This window comes from Erinaceus europaeus, chromosome 4 (assembly GCF_950295315.1).
Source record: "Erinaceus europaeus chromosome 4, mEriEur2.1, whole genome shotgun sequence".
NCBI lineage: Eukaryota > Metazoa > Chordata > Mammalia > Eulipotyphla > Erinaceidae > Erinaceus > Erinaceus europaeus.
In genome coordinates this window covers 41,323,467-41,343,194 of record NC_080165.1, presented here as the reverse complement: position 1 = coordinate 41,343,194, position 19,728 = coordinate 41,323,467, and the positions used below count along the sequence as shown (strand labels likewise).

The 19,728-nt window shown below is 40.5% G+C and overlaps 1 long non-coding RNA gene across 4 annotated transcripts in view; it reads left to right on the top strand.

Annotated features, from left to right (window-relative positions):
* Positions 1–10,526: 10,526 nt before the first annotated feature.
* LOC132538053 (uncharacterized) overlaps positions 10,527–19,728 on the top strand; it is a 258,196-nt gene continuing 248,994 nt past the window's right edge. For all 4 annotated transcript variants that reach the window (XR_009549464.1, XR_009549463.1, XR_009549461.1 and 1 more), the window contains exons 1-2: positions 10,527–11,279; positions 13,136–13,381. This is a non-coding gene — a long non-coding RNA (uncharacterized LOC132538053). The remainder of the gene's footprint in view (positions 11,280–13,135; positions 13,382–19,728) is intronic.

Below are 19,728 nucleotides of genomic sequence, written 5' to 3'. Positions count from 1 at the left end.
GTGTGGATTCAACTGGGGACTTTCGAACCTCAGGCATGAGAGTCTTTTTGCATAACCACTATGCTATCTACCTCTGCTACATTGTTCTTCATTTAAATATGTTAACTGTGTGTGTGTGTGTTGGAGGGGGGGATTTGATTTATATTGTGGTTGGGGCTTCAGTCTAGGTAGTGACAGCTTTGTGTATTCCAAGACAGATTATGGCAGACTGCCAGCTATCGACCCATGACCCACCCCTAGCGTCTTCTGTGGGTGCATACTAGGTCTCTTCAGTAGGTGGTTAGGGAGAGCTGCACTGAGGTTCACCCTCTCCCTCTTTATCATTTTAATATTCTCCTGTTCCACATTCTTGCAGAACTGTAGGAATAGGATTGGTATGCCAGAATGTCAGCACAGTCTGTCCCAGCTCACCTGATCACCCTTCTAGGCTTTGTAGATCTTTACTATGTGTGGTTTGCTGACATATGTGCTTTTTTTTGCTTGCTTGTTTATTTATTTATTTATTTATTTATTTATTTATTTATTTATTTATTTCCTATGGTACTCTGCCTGGATGGTCTGCTTTAAGTCTTACTATGGAAAGTCTGTTTCTATGTGTGTTTTTTCATGTATTGCTGTGACTTTGTTATTAATGTCAAAAGAGGGATGGATAGCCTGTCTCTGCTAGGCCAAATTGGCCTCACACTTCCAGAGCTGTATTTTAAACAATCTATATAAAAGTAGAGATTATAGATTGCTACACAGAGAGAAATTCAGTGTAGAAGCTATGGGGTGACAGAGATCTGTGTGAAGAGAAAATCAAGTTGTTTTATAAGCTGCTAGTAATAAAAGAGGGGAAACATGTGGCTAAACTGTTTCTATACATGCAGTGTTTTGTTTGTTTCAGCAGAGCATTGCCTGATGAGGAATGGAATCTGGAACTTCAAGTATGAAAGACTTTTTGCAGGGAGTCGGGTGGTAGTGCAGCCGGTTAAGCGCACATGGTGCAAAGTGCAAGGATCAGCTTAAGGATCCCAGTTCGAGCCCCCAGCTCCCCACCTGCAGGGGAGTCCCTTCACAGGCGGTGAAGCAGGTCTGCAGGTGTCTGTCTTTCTCTCCCCTTCTCTGTCTTCCCCTCCTCTCTCCATATCTCTCTGTCCTATCCAACAACAACAACAATAATAACTACAACAATAAAAAGAAGAGCAACAAAAGAGAATAAATAAAGAAGTAAATATTAAAAAAAAAGAAAGTCTTTTTGCGTGACCACTACACTATCACCCCAGCTGGACAAATAATTTCTAACATTACAAATGTGAGTAACATATGAACCATATTGAAAAAGCATACATATAATTTGAAGGTACACATATTCAGATTGACCAAATATGCACATATATGTGTGTGTGTATATATGTTGGGTAGTACACCAGCTCCCCCCTGCTCCATTGCTTAACACTGTGGTCTATTTACATAATCACTGTTTTACCTGAGACCCGCCCTGCCTGCAGGGCATTGGTTTAATCCCACTGGTTCAAACTCTCTTTTCGCTCCTCCGCCTCTCCTAGTCACACCCTGTTTTCCACCATTTAATCCCACTGGTCCGATCTTTTTCCACTCCACACCCTTCCTTTTACACCCTACCACTTCCTTCCTGGAGAGTATAAATGCAGATGAATAAAGCCAGTATGGCATAGCGTTCCTTCTCAGCCACGAGAGTTCCTGGTTCTTCTCCATTCCACTACATAATACGGTAGATTCCTTGCTCTTTCTGAACCATCTGATGCTCTACGTGGGTCATATATATTAATATAAAGACTGAAGCACTGTTGGGCCATGAAAGTAGCTTACCAGGTCTGACATGCTTGTGACTTAGGTCCAAAGCTAGTCCCTACTGCTTTGGAGGAAGATTTGGTGCTATGGTCTTTCCTTCTCTCTCTATTTCTATCTTAAAAAGTTATCCTGGAATAGTGAAAGTACAGCAGTGACCAGAAAAGAAAACAAACAAACAAAAAAACTCAAGAACTGTTGATTAGGAAATCTAGTTTCTAGTATAATATCTATAGCACTGCAATATCTTTTTTTTTTTAAGATTAAAAAAAAATTTATATTTATTTTCCCTTTTGTTGCCCTTGTTGCTTTTTATAATTGTTGTAGTTATTATTGTAGATTGTTGTTAGATAGAACAAAGAGAAATGGAGAGAGGAAGATAGACACCCTCAGACCTGCTTTACCACCTGTGAAGGGACTCTCCTGCAGGTGAGGAGCCAGGGGCTTGAACTGGGATCCGACTCCCAGCACTGCACTCTCATAATACATTAAGCTTCTCTGTGCCCACCTACAGGGGGCAAGCTTCATGAGTGGTAAAGCAATGCTGCAGGCGTCTCTCTCTCTCTCTCTCTCTTTGTCTAGATCTTCTTCCTTCTTCAATTTCTCTGTGTCCTAGAAAGTGAAATAATTGCAAAAATTATTTTTAAAAAGGGCTTAAGGTAACTTATTTTCAATTTCCATATGGAAGATTACTTACACAAGTTTTAGAGCTTTAAAGCTGAGGAAAAAAACAGAATAGTGGTCGGTGGTAGCGCAGTGGAGTTAAGTACACATGGCACAAAGAGTTAAGGATCCCTGTTGGAGACCCTGGATCCCCACCTGCAGAGGGGTTGCTTCACAGGTGGTGAAACAGGTCTGCAGGTGTCTATCTTTCTCTCCTCTCTGTTTTCTTCACTTCTCTCGATTTCTCTTTATCCTACCCAACAACAACAACAGCAATGGAAACAATAACAACAAGGGCAACAAAATTGGAAGAATGGCCTCCAGGAGCAGTGGATTTGTAGTGCAGGCACCCAGACCCAGAAATAACCCTGGAGACAAAAAAAAAAAAAAAAAAAAGAAAGAAAGAAAAATAAAAGAAAAACCAAGTATAGAAATGAAATTTATCAGCTGTTATTATTTTACTTCCATTACACATGCTAGAAAATATATATTCAGTAAATTAGTTATTTTGATTGTTGCCAATTCTACCATGATTCTACCATCCACAATATTGTACTTGTTTTTGCCATAGATTGTGTGCACTGCCAGGGATCAAACCCAGGCCTTACACTTACAAGACATGTATGTAGCAGACCCCTCTCCGGTTCCTATATTTTTTAGTGATATGTCATATATTAGTCTCCAGATGCAGGTAGAATTATGCTATTTTCCACATGGTAATAGGTTAAAAAGGTGAAGTAATTTGATTATGGTTATCATTAGTGAGGAGCAGAGCCAGTTGACACATACCAGTGATGATTTAAAATTCACATCTCTAACAGCAAAGGATTCCATTAGTTTCTGAAAGGACAGCAATATACAACAGAACTGTTGTGGAGAGGTACTTTTATTTTTTTAGATTTTTATTTATAAAAAAGAAACACAAAAACCATAGGATAAGAGAGATACAACTCCACACAATTCCCACCACCATAACTCCATATCTCTTTCCCTCCCTTGATAGCTTTCCTAATCTTTATCCCTCTGGAAGTATGGACCTAGGGTCATATGGGATGCGGAAGGTCTGGCTTCTGTAATTGCTTCCCCGCTGAACATGGGCATTGATTGGCAGGTTGATCCATACTCCCAGCCTGCGAGGTACTTTTTGTTGTTGTTGTTCCTTGTTTTTTTCCCCCAGAGCAATGCTCAGCTCTGGTTTATGGTGGTACAGGGGATTGAACTGGAGACTTTTTGGAGCCTCAAGCATGAGAATCTCTTTGCATTAGCATTATGCTATCTCCCCTCCCCCCCAGGTACTTAATATAACTCAATAATTCTGGAAAAACTTCCTACAGCAGATGAAAGGTGATAGGATTAGACATAAGAAGGAGGATGAATATTTTCAGAAATAATAGCCTGAGTAAAAGCATAGAGATAGCTCTACCTGCCACAATATTATTACTCAGAATGTACAGTATGTCAGATTAATAGGTAATAAATATCGAGAGAGAGAGGCTTTATGTGGAGGACTTTATAGCTAGTCACAGGGAGATTGGATAGTGTCTCATTTAATCTTCATGAAACCCTATGAAGTAGGTGCTGACTTCTCAGTTTTGTAAGGTAAATAAAAATTTACCAAGAGTGAAGTGACTTTTCTATGGAAGTGTACATTTAAATTGTAGTTTGGGGGCCAGGTGGTGACATACCCAGTGGGGTACACACATTATCCTGTATTGTGACCTGGGTTCAAGCCTGGGCCCACCTCAGGTGTCTCTATCTCTCCCCCTCTATTTGTGTATGTGTCCTTGTGTGTGTCCTTCACAAGTGGTGAAGGGGTGCTACAGATTTCTCTCTCTCTCTCTCTCTCCAACCCCTCTATTTCTATCTCAATAAGAAAAAAAATAGGGGGTAGGGCGGTAGCACAGCGGGTTAAGTGCACATGGCATGAAGCACAAGGACCTGCTTAAGGATCCGGGTTTGAGCCCTAGCTCCCCACCTGCAGGGGCGTCGTCGTTTCAGAAGCGGTAAAGCAGGTCCCCCTCTCTGTCTTCCCCCCTTCTCAATTTCTCCCTGTCCTATCCAACAATAACAGACAGTAATAACCACAACAATAAAACAAGGGCAACAAAAGGGGAAAAATAGCCTCCAGGAGCAGTGGATTCATGGTGCAGGCACCAAAAAAAAAGAACAAAGAAGAAAAGGCTACTAGGAGTGATAGTCCTGGTGGCAAAATAAAATTAAATAAGATGTAGTTTGAGAAAGACTCACTGAGCTCACACTGTTGGTTTAAAATACCCAGAAAATTGGTAAGACAGTGGGGAAGATCTGTGGGTAGATGCAAAAATAAATGCATCAGGGCCTGGGTTTATTAGTAGAGGACTTGGTTGTATGAGACAGGCTCTGGATTAGATCCCTAACACCATATAAGAGCAACAAAAATAAATGAAACTTTATGGATGGTGGGGCATTGCTTTGTGTGTATTCTACTTTTTTCTCTTACTCTTATATAAGAGTAAAAATTAAATGTTGAATCAGAGAGGTGGCTAAGCAGTAGAATGTATATATGATATTCTGACTTCAACCTCTGACACCCATGTAGAAAAAACAATGAATATACCAGACCCCATAAAATCTTGCTTCCTTCTTACTGACTTATTCGTAGGCTTTTTAATCCTAATAAAAAAAGATAAATTATCTTTCATAATGAAAATAATTTGCCCTACACAGTATAATTTAAATTGAAATCTGGCTAAAATATACTGCAGGAAATTCATGTAAGCTACTGTACAAACTTTCTTTTTTTAAATATTTATTTATTTATTACCTTTTGTAGCCCTTGTTGTTTTATTGTTGTTGTTGTCTTTGTTGGATAGGACAGAGAGAAATGGAGAGAGGAGGGGAAGACAGAAAGGGGGAGAGAAAGATAGACACCTGCAGACCTGCTTCACCGATTGTGAAGCGACTCTCCTGCAGATGGGGAGCTGGGGGCTTGAACTGGGATCCTGAATGGTGATAGAGTGGATTGAACCTGAGACTTTGGAGCCTGAAGCATGAGAGTCTCTTTACATAACCATTATGCTATCTATTCCCGCCCCTGTATAAACTTTCTAACATCTAAATCCAGGGGAAACCAGAGGTATAACTTTGCAAAGATAAATGGCTAAGGGGGCTGGGTGGTGGTGCACCTGCTTGAGTGCACATGTTACAAAGCATAAGGACCTGGGTTCAAGCTCCCAGTCCCCGGGTGCAAAGGGAAAAGCTTTGTGATTGGTGTTGCAGGTGTCTCTCTGTCACTCTCTCTCTCTTTTTGCCTCCAGGGTTATCACTGGGACTTGGTGCCAGCACCATGAATCCACTGTTTCTAGAAGCCATTTTTACCATTTTATTGGATAGGACAGAGAGAGATTGAGAGAGGAGGCAGAGATAGAGAAGGAGAGAGAAAGATAGAGACTTGAAAAAGGGTGGTGGTAGAGAACATAGTGTTCTGCAAACAGACCTTCATGCCGGAGCTCCAAAGTCCCAGTTTCAATCCTCTGCACCACAATAAACCAGAGCTGAGCAGTGCTCTGATAAAATAAATAAATAAATAAATAAATAAATAAATAACAAACAGAAAGACACCTGCAGACATGTTTCACTGCTTGCCAAGTGTCCTCCCTGCAGGTGGGGAGCCAGGGGCTTGAACTGAGATCCTTGAGCAGGTCCTTGCACTTGGTACTATGTGTGCTTAACCTGGTACACCACCACCCTGTCCTTTCTCTATCATCCCTTCCTTTTCAATGTCTGGTTGTCTCTATCTAATAAATAAATGAATAGATAAAGATACATTTAAAAAAATTAATGACTAGTGATATTAAAAAAGTGAGAATTAGCCTGGTTATGCTTTGATTACAAACAGTCCTAAAATCTCAGTGCATTATGACAAAAATTCTTCTTCTCCTCCTTCTTTTCACACTAACTGACCACTGTAGTTTGCCTGGGAGGCTCATTCTGGTACTCACTAAATGAGCAACAACATTTAACCCTGTAGCAGTTGAAAGGGAAGCTTATGGAATGACCCACTAATTCTTACAATTTCTACTGGGAAGAGACAAATTTCACTTCTACTCACATTTTATTAGCTAGAATAAATAACAGGTAGATCTGATTTCTGGGAAGTAAGGAACTGTATTCCTACCATGTACTCAAAATGAAAACAACAAAAATTTCATGAGTAACAGTGAGGATTACCTCAGTGGAAACTTAAGAAAAAAACAGGGTGAAAGCAACCTAAGTAAGGGAATATTTAAGATCTACAGATGACATTAGGAATTTGTAACTATGGGGACATTTGATGATTTGTGATAATGGTGCTTACAAGAAAACAAGATTCAGTTTTTGGACCGGCTGTCCCGGTTGAGCACACGTTACAGTGCTCAAAGACCCAGGTTTGAGCCTCCAGTCCCCACCTGCATGGGGAAAGCTTCATAAGTGGTGAAGCAGGTCTGCAGATATCTCCCTTTCTCTCTCCTTCTCTGTCTCCCTACCCTCTCAATTTCTGGCTGTCTCTATCCAATAAATAAAGATAATAGTAAAAAATATTGTTTCATAAAAAAGTGAGTGTTATAATAGTTGACTTATTTACAGCTTGATGAGATTACTGAAAAACACAATGGGCTCTCTCACTGGAATTATTACTAAGTCACATTAAGACACAGAATGAAATGTGTTTATCATTTTTCTTCATTTTATTTGGAGAGCCAATCAATATTCTCTGTTACTTCTACCCTCCCTTCTGCCCCCCCCCAAGATATTTTCTAATAGTTCTTCCTGTTGCATCATAGTCTGATCTTTAAACATTAGGCCTCTGGTACTTCTTATTAATGCATTCATACAATTTTCATACATAATATGTGATTCCACATATTGCTGCTCTCTACTCAATGCAGTAACTAATTTTAAAGCATTGCATAAAAGTGAGCTAGAAAACTAAAACATTTCCCCCAATACTTTACCTGTCTGTCTGTCTATCTGTCTGTCTATCTATCTATCTATCTATCTACTGAATAGAGACAGAAAGAAATTGAGAAGAAAGTGGGGGAACAGGGATGGAGAGAGACACCTGCAGCATTGCTCTACCACACATGACTGCTTTACCCCTGCAGATGAGGACTGGAAGGGCCTGAACCAGGGTTTCTGTGCATTATGATATGTGCATGCAACCAGTTACACCACCACCCAGGCTGCTCAAACATTTTTTATTACAGAACTAGCCTCTTGTCTAGGGAAATTTTGATCTTGTCACTTCATTCTGCAAATCCAGTTACTGAAAAAAAAAACACACACACATTAAAGGTATCTTATGTTCAGTTTCGCCAGAAGCTAACTCAGAGGCAGCATTAGAGGGCAAGTATTGTGAATATTGTGGTTATGCTCCCAGAAAGCACTGGTAGATCAATGAAATAGGTAAGAAACACCTATTTCATTGAGTTGGTTGCTCGAGGAACAAATTACTACTGTGAGCAACTGATCTCAAAATTGAGAATCTCTGGGAAATGGTGCAAAATATAACTCCATCCTTGACTCCTCTAAGGCTGATCAGAGGGTCATTAGCTGTCTGATACATCTAGTCTATATTCTTCAACTGAAAACAAGTGGTATCTCTTTCAAGCTCAGGAATCCAGAGAAAGCCCTTTTATAGAGAAGCAGAATGGAAAGGGACTTGCAGTAGGACTGGCCTATAGGAATTGGATTACTTCAGGTTGAACCTTAAATGAACTTTCAGCCCAAAGAGGTTACTTGAGTTTTTAATTCCATTTTCTCTGATATATCCATCTTTGATCCTTGATGTCAATTAACTTTACAAAATATTTAAATTGTGGTGCACCCAAGAAACAATACATTTCTTTAAGAGGTAGCAGTGACCAGCAGTGGAGATGGGGGAAATTGGGGCCCTTAAACAACAACAATATTGGAAGAAATCACTTTGTTCCCAAGCAGATAGGTACAAGAAGATATCCCAGACAACTCAAGACAGGAACATTTGCCAAATCTAGGAGAAAGCTTGTATGGACTTTTCACCTAATAAACGGTCCTTCTCTCATTCCTCTAGAAAAAAGGACAATCAGTAAATATTTTCTAAAGACTAGTAATGCTTTGATAGATTCAGTTAGTATACGATAATAGTAAGTGAAGTATTTTGTGTTGTTTAGAAGTTAAAAGGTATCTTAGTTAATTTATCATCTGACCCAAGTGTTTCCGAAGGCGGTAGACAAGAATTGTCTGGAAGTAAGAACTTTTCATTATTCCGCATCAGCACTCGAAGGTATCAGAAAATAAGGGTTTGTCTAGGGGATGGTAGACTTCCTAAAAAGAGAATGTTGGAAGTCATCATAATTAAACAAAGAGGGAAAATGTGCCAGACAGGAGTGGGTGGGGGCTGTTTTCTCTTTGTGGTTTGCTGTGGTGTGTTCACTCAGCCGAAGAGGAGGCTCGGGAACTTCAATAGTTAGTGGCAGCCCAACAGACCCAGGCTGCTAGGGAAGGCAGCGCAGGTGTCCTACCTAGCACCCCGCAGGTGAGGAGGTGGCGGCGAGGGAGGTCGGTATAGGTAGCCAAATCGGGCGGGACTCTGCTACCTGGGACTCGAGGGCGCGCTCAGTCCGTCGAGCAAGGGACTTAGACTCTCACTGGCGCCCACGTCCTCGGCTTATAGCCTCACCCCCCTAATGCTACCCTTTGATTTTCCATCCCCTGTCACCTCTTTCCTAAAAACCCCACTCCAAGTAAAGAAATCCATTGCCCTGGTCTGGGGAGGCAGGGAAAGCGCGCGCTCCTGGCGACCTTGCGCCTTGGGTAGTGAGGTACAGGCTGCCGGGACCCGCAGCGCTACGTGTGGCGCAACGGGTCCGAGAGTGGCCAGGAAAGAGGGCAACTCTGATCCCCACATGAAACGGCCCCCATTTCTTTCTTCTGTTCCCGCGCCACACGGGCTAACTCCGGGGGAAGTTAGTTAGAAAGTTTCGGAGAGTCGCATAGGTTGGCGACGCGCAGGGCGGAGTGCGAGCGCGGGGAGGCTGGGACACCCGAGCTCCACGCGGCGTCTTTGTTCTGCTCCAGGGAGAGACCTGGAGGGGAGTGGCCGGGCGGGGATCCACCGCCAGCTACGACATTCCGGACCCAGCAGGGGCTCAATGCTTCCTTTTCACTTCCTAAGACATCCTTCCGAACCCCGCCCCCACCCCCCCACTCGGGACACTGCTCCATAGTTTCCAAACCTCCATCTCCCCCATCCCTTATCCTTGTACTTTAGCAGTCCGAAGGTGAGCAGCGATTCAGATACCTCCTGCTGGGTGGGTGTTTGGAATGCTTTTGGCCTTTGTCCTAGAAACTGCTTACCCATATGCCACCCCCACCCCCAATTCTTATCCACTACCCCACCTCCTCTTCAAAAAAATTTTTTTTTTTTTTTTTGTGAGATCTAGAAGAAATTCAACGACCCTCTATCACCGAGTCATTGCTATGACCTGCTGTTGGGGAAGGTTTTGGGATGGGGGAAGTGAGGAAACACACATTGTTCTGAGGCCCCACTTAAAGGATTTGGGGGGAAGGGTAGAAGCTGCTTCAGGTCAACACACTTGATTCCTGATTCGCCCAAGCCTAGGCAGTGGGCAGAGGGATGAAAAGAGGGGGATGCTAGTTTAGGACCAGCTGCGCCAGGGGCCTGGGAGGAGGCAGTTCACGACATCTCTGAGGGGAGGTCAAGGCAGTAGGGAAAGGAGAGCTGGGCCCCTGGGTCAGAGGGAGTGTCTGGCCCTTGGTTTGAGTTTTGGGGTGGGGGAGAATTGGGGGTTGGAGAACTGGCTAGGTAGGGTGCTTGAGGGGTCGAGGGCCCTCTGAGCCCCTTGTAAGAGTTTGTGCAGAGCCCATAGCAACAGGTAGCCACAAGAGTGGAGGCCAGTACTGGACACTGAGCTGGGCTTCGCTCTGCTGATCAGAGGGTGCTCCCAAGGGACTAAGTGGGTGGAAGTGGGCGGGGGTGGGGGAGGAGAGTTTTCAAACACTTGGGTGCCCCTAGAAGTTGTTTTGGAGTGTTGGGTAGAGAGAGGTGAATGCCTGTGGAGGAACTAGGCTGTAGAGTCTAGGGAACTCTCCATCTGATAGTGTAAACGCCTTTTTTTCAGGGGCTACCCCCCATTTTGTCTCTGGGAAAGAGGAAAAACCCATCGAAACTTGATGGCAAAGTGGATTGTTCACATTGATTGTCAGGGAAAGTGCAAACAAAGAGGTGCATCTCTCGGAACAATGATTTGGGAGGGTCCCCCGGAGGGTCCCCCCCCCCACTTGTGCGCTTTGGAGGAGAGAGCTGTAAAAAGGGGACTGACTGGGTGGGGAGGAGACCCGGGCTGGCATCTCTTGGAAAAAGTTGCAAGCGAGATAGTCGCGGAGGGGGTGCGGTGCAGTGAGGTGGGAGAAGGTCGGAACAGAGTTGAGTGGAACTGGCGACTAAGCAGCCTGGTTAGTTGCGGAGGTTCCGGAGCTGGCGGGAGATGCGTGGAGAGGGTGGGGGCAGGGAGGGGAGAGAGAGAGGAAGAAGGGGTGAGAGGGAGAAACCTGCCGCCGTTCGCCGCCTCTTTGTCTGCAGCGAGACTTGGAACAAAAGGGGGAACTCTGATGAACTCTTTCTCCTCCCCTCACAACCCCCCCCCCCCTCCGCCTGGGTATCTCCCTCGCGCAACTTTGCCGCCGCGACTTTCTCCGCTGTCAGGCCGCCACAAAAGTGTCCCCAGCGCCTCTCCAACTGCAAAGAAGGACAGATCCCTTAAAAGTCCGACAAAGTGGGAAAGAAGGTGAGTGGGAATTGTTGTCCTGTTTACTTTTCTCTTCCCCTTACTCCTCTCACGCCCAGCTCTTTGAAGGACAGAGTCGTCCAGGGGCGAAGTTTGGCTGGTAAGTTGCACCTCCTTTGCCCGGCTCCTCTTGTCTTTTGTTCTCTAGCTAACTTGCATATATTGCTCTATTTGCTTATTTTTAATAGGCTAAAACCAGGTAGGCATTTCCCTCCATTGCCTTTTTATATGAGGAACTGGGGATGACGGGGGAAATATCTCCAGGAGGGCATTGCCTTACTTTCTCTCAGCTGCACCTATAGCTGAAGAAACTGTGGAAATAGATGAGGGTGGTCTTAGCCCTCCCACCCTAGTCCAGATTTTGGTTCTGCAAAAGAAAGAGATGTGGAGATGGGGATTTTCCCCTCCCAGTCTTATAACTTAACTGTCTGCGCAATGCTCCGAATACCCAAAGCATAATACCCCAAACTGCAACAATGGAATGTTCTAAAGATTTGGGTTTTAGGCAATTGGATTCTTCTGTTGGTGGTCAAAAGCCTTAAAGCAAGCAACCGAAAGTTCAGAAAGTTGACGTGGGGACCCAGGGAGCTTGAAGGAAGCCACAGGTTCCCGCCTATCAGAGACACAAGGATGGAGAGAGATGGGCCCTGGACCACTAGTTAAGAATCCCGGTTATTCCTTTTTTTTTTTTTTTTCTTCTCCCTCTGTTGTGTGACCCACCAAGAATAACCTGAACAGGTCTGGAATTTCTCATCATCCCCATCTATTTTATCCACAACCCCATTTCAATGGTGTTTGAATGGAAAGGGGAATGTGTGCCTCACAAGCTTTTCGGACCAAGCTGTCTGCCCCGCCTTTTGTGTTTTAACCTTTTGTTTCTATCTGCCACGCCCGCCCAAACGAGGGATGGCTGTTTCTGCTTCTGTGAGGAGGCAAGGCAGGGTTGTTCCCTTGGTGTTTATAGGTAGAGGGAGGTTCCCTAACTTTTGCTTTGGTGGCCTCTCTGCTTAGTGATACCTGCTCAGATGAGGTGAAGGCTTCCTAAGTAAACTAGTAAACATCTCTACTTTATATGACACTGCTTTCATTGTTTGCTCACCTCACAAGAACAATTTAACTGTTCTGTCACTTGGTTAATGACAAAACATCTTAGAGACAGAAATTGAGCAAACATAGTTGTTAGAAGCTGTTTAAATGTCAGAAATGAGTGGAACAAGCTTCTTAGATTTAACAATACAACCTTAAGTAATTATCTTCAGGTGTACTTTATGGGGTCATTTCAAATACCAAGGTAATTTATTGTCAGCTCCACGATGCTCTCCACTTGCCACACCAGACCTAAAGGTTTAGAGGTACTTGCTTTTTAGTTTGTCTAGACTAATGAAACATCAGACTGAATGTGTTCCATATAACTAGAAGAAACATCCATATACAGTCACTTTAAATTTCATAAAGTGGGAGTTGTGTTATCCTATGGTTTAGTCAATGTTTCCTTTTTATAAATAAAAAATTTCATAAAGTTATGATTTTGTATAGTGGTATGAATTATTTAAAACTTGCTGCTAGAAATGATAAAACTTTGAAATTTCATATTAAAGACTGAACTATATTAATGCCAGGGTTACTTTCCTTTAGAAAGTAGAATGTGTGGTGGTCCTGGAGGTGGCACAGTGGCTAAGGACCTGGACTCTCAAGCATGAGGTCCTGAGTTCAGTCCCTGGCAACACAAGTACATATCTGGCTCTTTCTCTCTATCCTCCTATATTTCTTATTAGTAAAATAAGTAAAATCTTAAAAAAAGAAAGTAGAATGTGTGCATAGAATTGGAAACTAACCTAATTATTTCAATTGTCTAGGTATAATTGTTATCCTCAGGATTTAAAATGCACCATACATTTGATGGCCCTACTGCAATGTTCTTACTGGAGCTTTCTATCAGTAAACAGTATATAACTACCAGACAACAGCAAGCCATTCCTGGATGGAAAGTTTTCCAACTTATTAATTTGGAGTTACTTGAAAGTTGAAATATTGGAATTTTTCATATCTTACCTATGTGGATTACTACAATTTAATCTTTGGGAGCTCTCTACCTAAAGAAGGTATGTTTCTTTTCAAAGAAAACTCTACAGACATTTAATTTTGGGACTGGTGTTTATGCCACGAGAGAATTGTTTGTTTTTTAATATTTTATTTATTTATTAATTAATGAGAGAGAGAAAGAAAGAACCAGATATCACTCTGGTACATGTGCTGCCGGGGATTGAACTTGGGACCTCATGCTTGAGAGTCCAGCACCTTATCTACTGTGCCACCTCCCGGACCACAAATTATTTTTATTAGTTGTTGTTAATTGGTCAACTGATCAATGTGACTCATGAGTTTGGATTTTCTAGGTCCTTTTTCATTTTGAATAGTTGAATACTTCTGGTGAAATTTTACTAATTTTACCATGTGTTTGTCAACATTAATACATTAATATAATAGCTGTTGAGTACACAGTGGTTAAGGAAGATTAGGTAACAGTGATGAATGTAATAGCCAAATATCTTATTTTGTTTATGGTTGATTTAAAACATTTCATTGACTTTTTTCCCTTTATTAGAACTTTTCTAGTGTGTATTACTTTCTGTTTTTAGTCACTTTTGATATTAGTCTTGGTAAGCCAAATCCAAGAGTTTCCAGGAACAATTAATTCTTAATTGGTTGTCAGTATAAAGTGTAAGTTTCTATAAGAAAGAAAGTTTTGACTATGCAATAACAGAGACTATATGTTTATTTAATCTAAATGGAATATATCAGTTTTTAAAAATATATTTGTTTATTCCCTTTTGTTGCCCTTGTTGTTTTATTGTTGTAGTTATTATTGTTGTTGTAATTGTTGTAGTTATTATTGTTGTTGTAATTGTTGTAGTTATTATTGTTGTTGTTATTGACGTTGTTGTAGTTGCATAGGACAGAGAGAAAAGGAGAAAGGAGGGAGAGACAGAGAGGGGGAGAGAAAGATAGACACCTGCAGACCTGCTTCATCGCCTGTGAAGCGAACACCCTGCAGGTGGGGAGCCAAGGGCTCGAACCCGGATCCTTACGCCAGTCTTAGTGCTTTGCGCCACGTGCCCTTAACCCGCTGTGCTAACGCCCGACTCCCGGAATATATCAGAGTTTTATGTGGTCGTTAATAGTCCATATTCTTTCTAAATTTTGTATTGATAATTCACTTTGTTCACCTCAATGAGAAAGCAGTTAAAATTCACATGTATACTGTTGGTAAGATAAAATCTATTTGATACACCATTTACTGTCCCTATTTAGTTGTTTGCCATGAAAAGTAAAAGTTTTTTTTTTTGTTATTATTTTTTGTTTGACAAACTTTGACATGATTTAAGTTGCAAGATTTGATCCTCAAAATGATCCAGGTTCAAGGTAGTTTTAAGTGCTATAGAAAGAGACTGTCGTCTTATTATTGTCATTATTGTTTTTACCAGAGCAGTGTGCAGTTCTGGCTTCTGATTGTGCCACGGGTTGAACCTGGGATTTCAGAGCAAAAAAAGTCCTTAATATAATAACTATACTATCTCCCTGGCCCTATTATTATAGTTGGTTAATATTAAGGTTTGGTCAAAGAAATTATCTGGGATTTGGAAATAGTATTTTTATTCTGCTAGAAATGAGAATAAAGGTATCACGATTTCTTTTTTGTAATGTAAACTTGGGTAAATAATTTAAACTTTTTGTGTTTCACTTTGATAAACCTGAAAAGTTTAAATTATTTACCCAAGTTCAAAATAAAATGAAGTTGAGCCTAAAGAAAGTCTTCGAAATCTTCTAGCTTTAAGATTCTTCAGTATGTTGATTGCACCTATAATGAAGCTGCATCCTCCCTTATGAAGTTGATTTTTAAATTGCTGCACAACAGAGTTACTGATAGGGAAAACTTCATGTGCACATTAAGAACAATTTGGTATCAACATTACCAAGTGACTAGCACAGGAGATATTAGTTCAGGAAATACGTTTTAGTATGCAGAATATACTTTTGGCCAGAGCATACTGTTGACCAAAGTTTGGAAGTCATAGATAGAGTTCTTTATCTGCTGGGAAGTTTTGGGAGAATGAGAATGAAATATTATATCTTAGTATATTTTATCTGCAAATGTCTATCTTTAGAGAGTATGTTTAAATTCATTTTAATAGTCATCCAGAGCTAGGCTCAGAGGTTTGGAAAGAGACTTTAATTTTTCCTATTGGATTTATTTATTTATTTATTTTTAAAGATTTTATTTATTAATTAATGAGAAAGCTAGGAGGAGAGAGAAGGAACCAGACATCACTCTGGTACATGTGCAGCCGGGGATTGAACTCTGGACCTCATGCTTGAGAGTCCAGTTCCTTATCCATTGCACCACCTCCCAGACCACTAATTATTTATTTTTTTATGAGAACGAGAGAAAGACCAGAATATTATGTAGGTCTGCCACTATTCAACCTGGGATCTTATATGTGCAAGTCTTGTACTTCACTGTTCTGCTGTCTCCTCAATCTTAAAAGACTTCAGACTGAAATGGTTTTGAGTCTGAATCCCAGTTCAGACAATTACTCCACTGGAAACATGGCCAAGGTACCTGATGTCTTTAGGTGTGTCTGTTTTATCATTTGAAAGTGGAAATCATATCCTGATATTGTGAGGGATGTATTTTTAGAAAAGCAAGTGGGTAAAAAAAAAAATAACAGAGCACCAAGAATCTTTAAACATATATAATAGAAGGCTGTGTCATTGCTTTTAAGAATGAATTAATGATATTTTGATACTTCCAAGATTTTGTTAACTTACAAGTTTCAAGCCACGTTCTGTAAAAACATTCACTGAAATATTCAAGATCAATTTAGGTTTTTTTTTTATTTTTACATATATTTAAAAGTTTTTCTGCAAAACTGTTTTCTGTTCAACTCCATTATCCATCCCAGTATGGATTAATTCACTTCAAAATTTATTTATTCTTTCTGTATATAAGCAGAAAGTTGAAGGTTATGATTTCATCTTGAACTACATGGTGCTTCCATTTCCTTACAGAGATGTCTATAAATTGAGGTGATACATTTTAGAATTGATTTATTCAATTCCTCTGTTTTTGGAGCTTTCAGTGACAGGTTGACTTAGCTAGTTTAACATTTTTTTGTTCATTTACTTTTCAGCTAAGATATAGAGTAATGGTCCATTGGTTTCTTGATGAGATACTCAAGAGCTATAGTACATTTTCTGATAATGGTCTATATAGAACTATATTTAAGTACCAAACAAAACTCACAGTTTAAACAGCACTTATAAGAATGACAAGATTAGTAGAAATACGACTTTAGGATGCTAGACTAGTAGGAATATGACTTTAGGGTACCATCAAAATGTACTTCATGTCACATAAAAAGTTGTATTCAAGTATAGTTAGAATTGCCTAGACATGTACATCGCTGCAAATGCACTGTCTGAATCAATTTGGGCTGCTTTAACCAAATGATAGACTGGGTAGGTTATAAACAATAGACTTTTATTTCTCACAGTTTGGAGACCTTGTCATTCAAAATCAAGTTGCTCGCTGATTTGGGTCTGGTAAGATCCTATCCTAGTTCAGAGATTGCTGTGTTCTCACATTGTATAAATGGAAAAGGAGCTCTGGAATGGTCTTTGTAATTCCACTATCTCGTTCATGAGGATTTCACCCCTGATACATATAGAGTTGTGCAACCCACAACAGTTTTTAGAACTTTCTATCACCATCACCCCATATCATATGTGCCCACTGTCATAGTCTACTTTGCCTATATATTTTTAAAAAAAGATTTATTTATTGGATGGAGACAGAGAAGTTGAGATTGAAGGGAAATATCAAGAAGGATAGAGAAATCTGCAGTACTGCTTCATTATTTGTAAGTTCCTCTCCCCTGCAGGTGGGAACTGGGAGGCTTAAACTTGGGTCCTTCTGTGTGCACTGTAACATGTGTTCCACTGGGTACTCTCCTACCCACCCCCACACTTGTATTACATGGTGCCTGTGATTAAACCCAGGGCATTGTGCATGTGAGACATGTACTTTACTGGTGAACTTCATCTCTAACCCTACACAGTCAATTTCTGCTACCAAACAATGGTCTCAGACAACCAGTGATGTATTTTCAGTCATTCCACATATGCCTTTTTTGAGCATTTCTCACATCAATTGTACTGTACAATTAGTGGTCTTCTTATCTGGCTTCTTGTGCTTCTCATAAAGTTTTTGAGGTACATTCATGTTATGTTGTATCAGCAATGTCTTCTTTTTCATTGCTAAGTAGTGTTTGATTGCATGTATATATACTGTTTTGTTTTTCTGTTCACCAGGTGATGGGCATGTGGATTGTTTCCATGTTTTAGCTCTCCTGAATGAATACTGCTTCCATGAACATTTATACATAAACCATTCCATGGATATGTATTTTAATTTCTCCTTGTTGCCTAGGGATAATGCTATTTTATCTTATTGTAAATTCCTATTAAACTTATTAAGAACCTGTTAGACTGTTTCAAAGTCATGTTCCGGCTCCATAGATTTGAGGCTTCCATCAGCAATGTATGAGGGCCCTATGTTCTGACTTTTTAAGAATGAGGAATGCTTTGGTTTATTCTCATAATTTAAAAACATATTTATTTGATAGAACAGTGAGAAATTGAGAGTGGATGAAGAGAGAGAGGAAGAGAGAAAGTGACACCTGCAGCATTGCTTCACCATTCATGCAGCTTCCTCCTCTGCAGGTGGGGACTGGGGACTTGAACCTGGGTCCCTATACCCAGTAATGTGTGCATTCAACCAGATGTATCACTACCTGGCTCCAAAGAAAGTTTAAAGGAAGTATATGAGAAGACTTCCCAGGACATCTACAAGTGCTCATGACAGATAATAGTCACTGATTGCTCGGGGAGGGTTGGTTAGATTAATTAGCCAAAAATCTGGACCAGGAAAACAGGCCTGTAATGTATATCAATACTTGGTGCCAGGAAATAACTGAAGGAGAATGGCGTGTGGATAGGTAACTAACAGACTCAGTTATCTTATCTATGCTTGGCTAGAATGTATTATTGATGTAAGCATACAAAGTATGGTCAAGTGCTGTATTTTCATAACACTTAAGATTTCAGGTTTTTCTAATTGTTAGATGAGGGAAGAGAGAGATAGAAATAGAGATAGACTTATAGGGAGACCAGATTATTGCTCTTCTATTTATGATTTGTTATTTTTTTAGTGTGGCTCAGGAGAATGAACCCAGGGCTTTGTACATGAGTGACACTGCACATAGCAATCTCTTAGGTCTGTTTATTTATTTGCTTGCTTATGAAAAAGGAGAGAGGGACAGACATACACAAAGAAGAAAGACAATACAATTCTGTTCTATCATCATGAGCTTCCCCAGTACTGTCCTTGGTGCTCCTATATGGTACTAGCTTTTGAATCAAACACAAAATGTGTTTTCTGCCAGGTGAACTATTTCTTGGCCTTAGATTTTTGTCTTTTTGTTGTCATGTGATGTCAGGGGTTGAATGTAGGGAGTCATATATACAAAGCATGTGCTTTACTGCTAAGTCACCTCCCTGACCTCAGCTTATGATTTTAAAAGGTATTTGCAACTTGAGCAAAAGTAATTCATCCTATTGGAATTCAAGTTAAGATTTTTCTCTACTTTTCCACATTAAGAATCTCTGAAAATTGGGCTCTGGGAGATAGCATAGTGGTTATGCAAAAGAGTTTCATATCTGTTGCTTTAAAAGTCTCAGGTTCAATGCCCAGTATCACCATAAATCAGAGCTGATAATTTTTCTGGTGAAAGGTTTCTGAAAGTTAAGTTGTCTATACTGCTATCAAAGCAAGTACAGACTTGGTGAAGGACTCTCAGCACGTGCGAACACCTAGCATGCCTTTCTCATGAAGTAAAAATTAACTTTTTGGCATCCTAGGAATACTTTTTTATTGTGTAATCTTAGTTAAATATAAGTTAATAGTCATCAGATTTTTGGCTAATGACAGAAAGATATTTAGACTATGTTAAGTGTTGGGTAATTTGCCAAGGAAGCTGAAAAAAATTATGTGAGTTTGAATGGAAGAAAAGAAAAGGCGGAGTTTCAGATAAATATCTAGTCTGAATAATCAAACCAGAAAAAAATGAGCTGTGCAATCTATTAAGCAAGGATCAGCAATGAAAGTGAGGAAGACACTTTTATTTTTAATTAATTAAATTAATTTATTTAAATTTTATTTATTTATTTATTTATTGCCTCCAAGGTTATTGCTGGGGCTCGGTGCCTGCATCACAAATCCACTGCTCCTGGAGTCTTTCCCCCCCTTTTTGTTGCCCTTGTTGTTGTTTTACCATTGTGGTCATTATTATTTTTGTTGTTATTGATATCCTTGTTGTTGGATAGGACA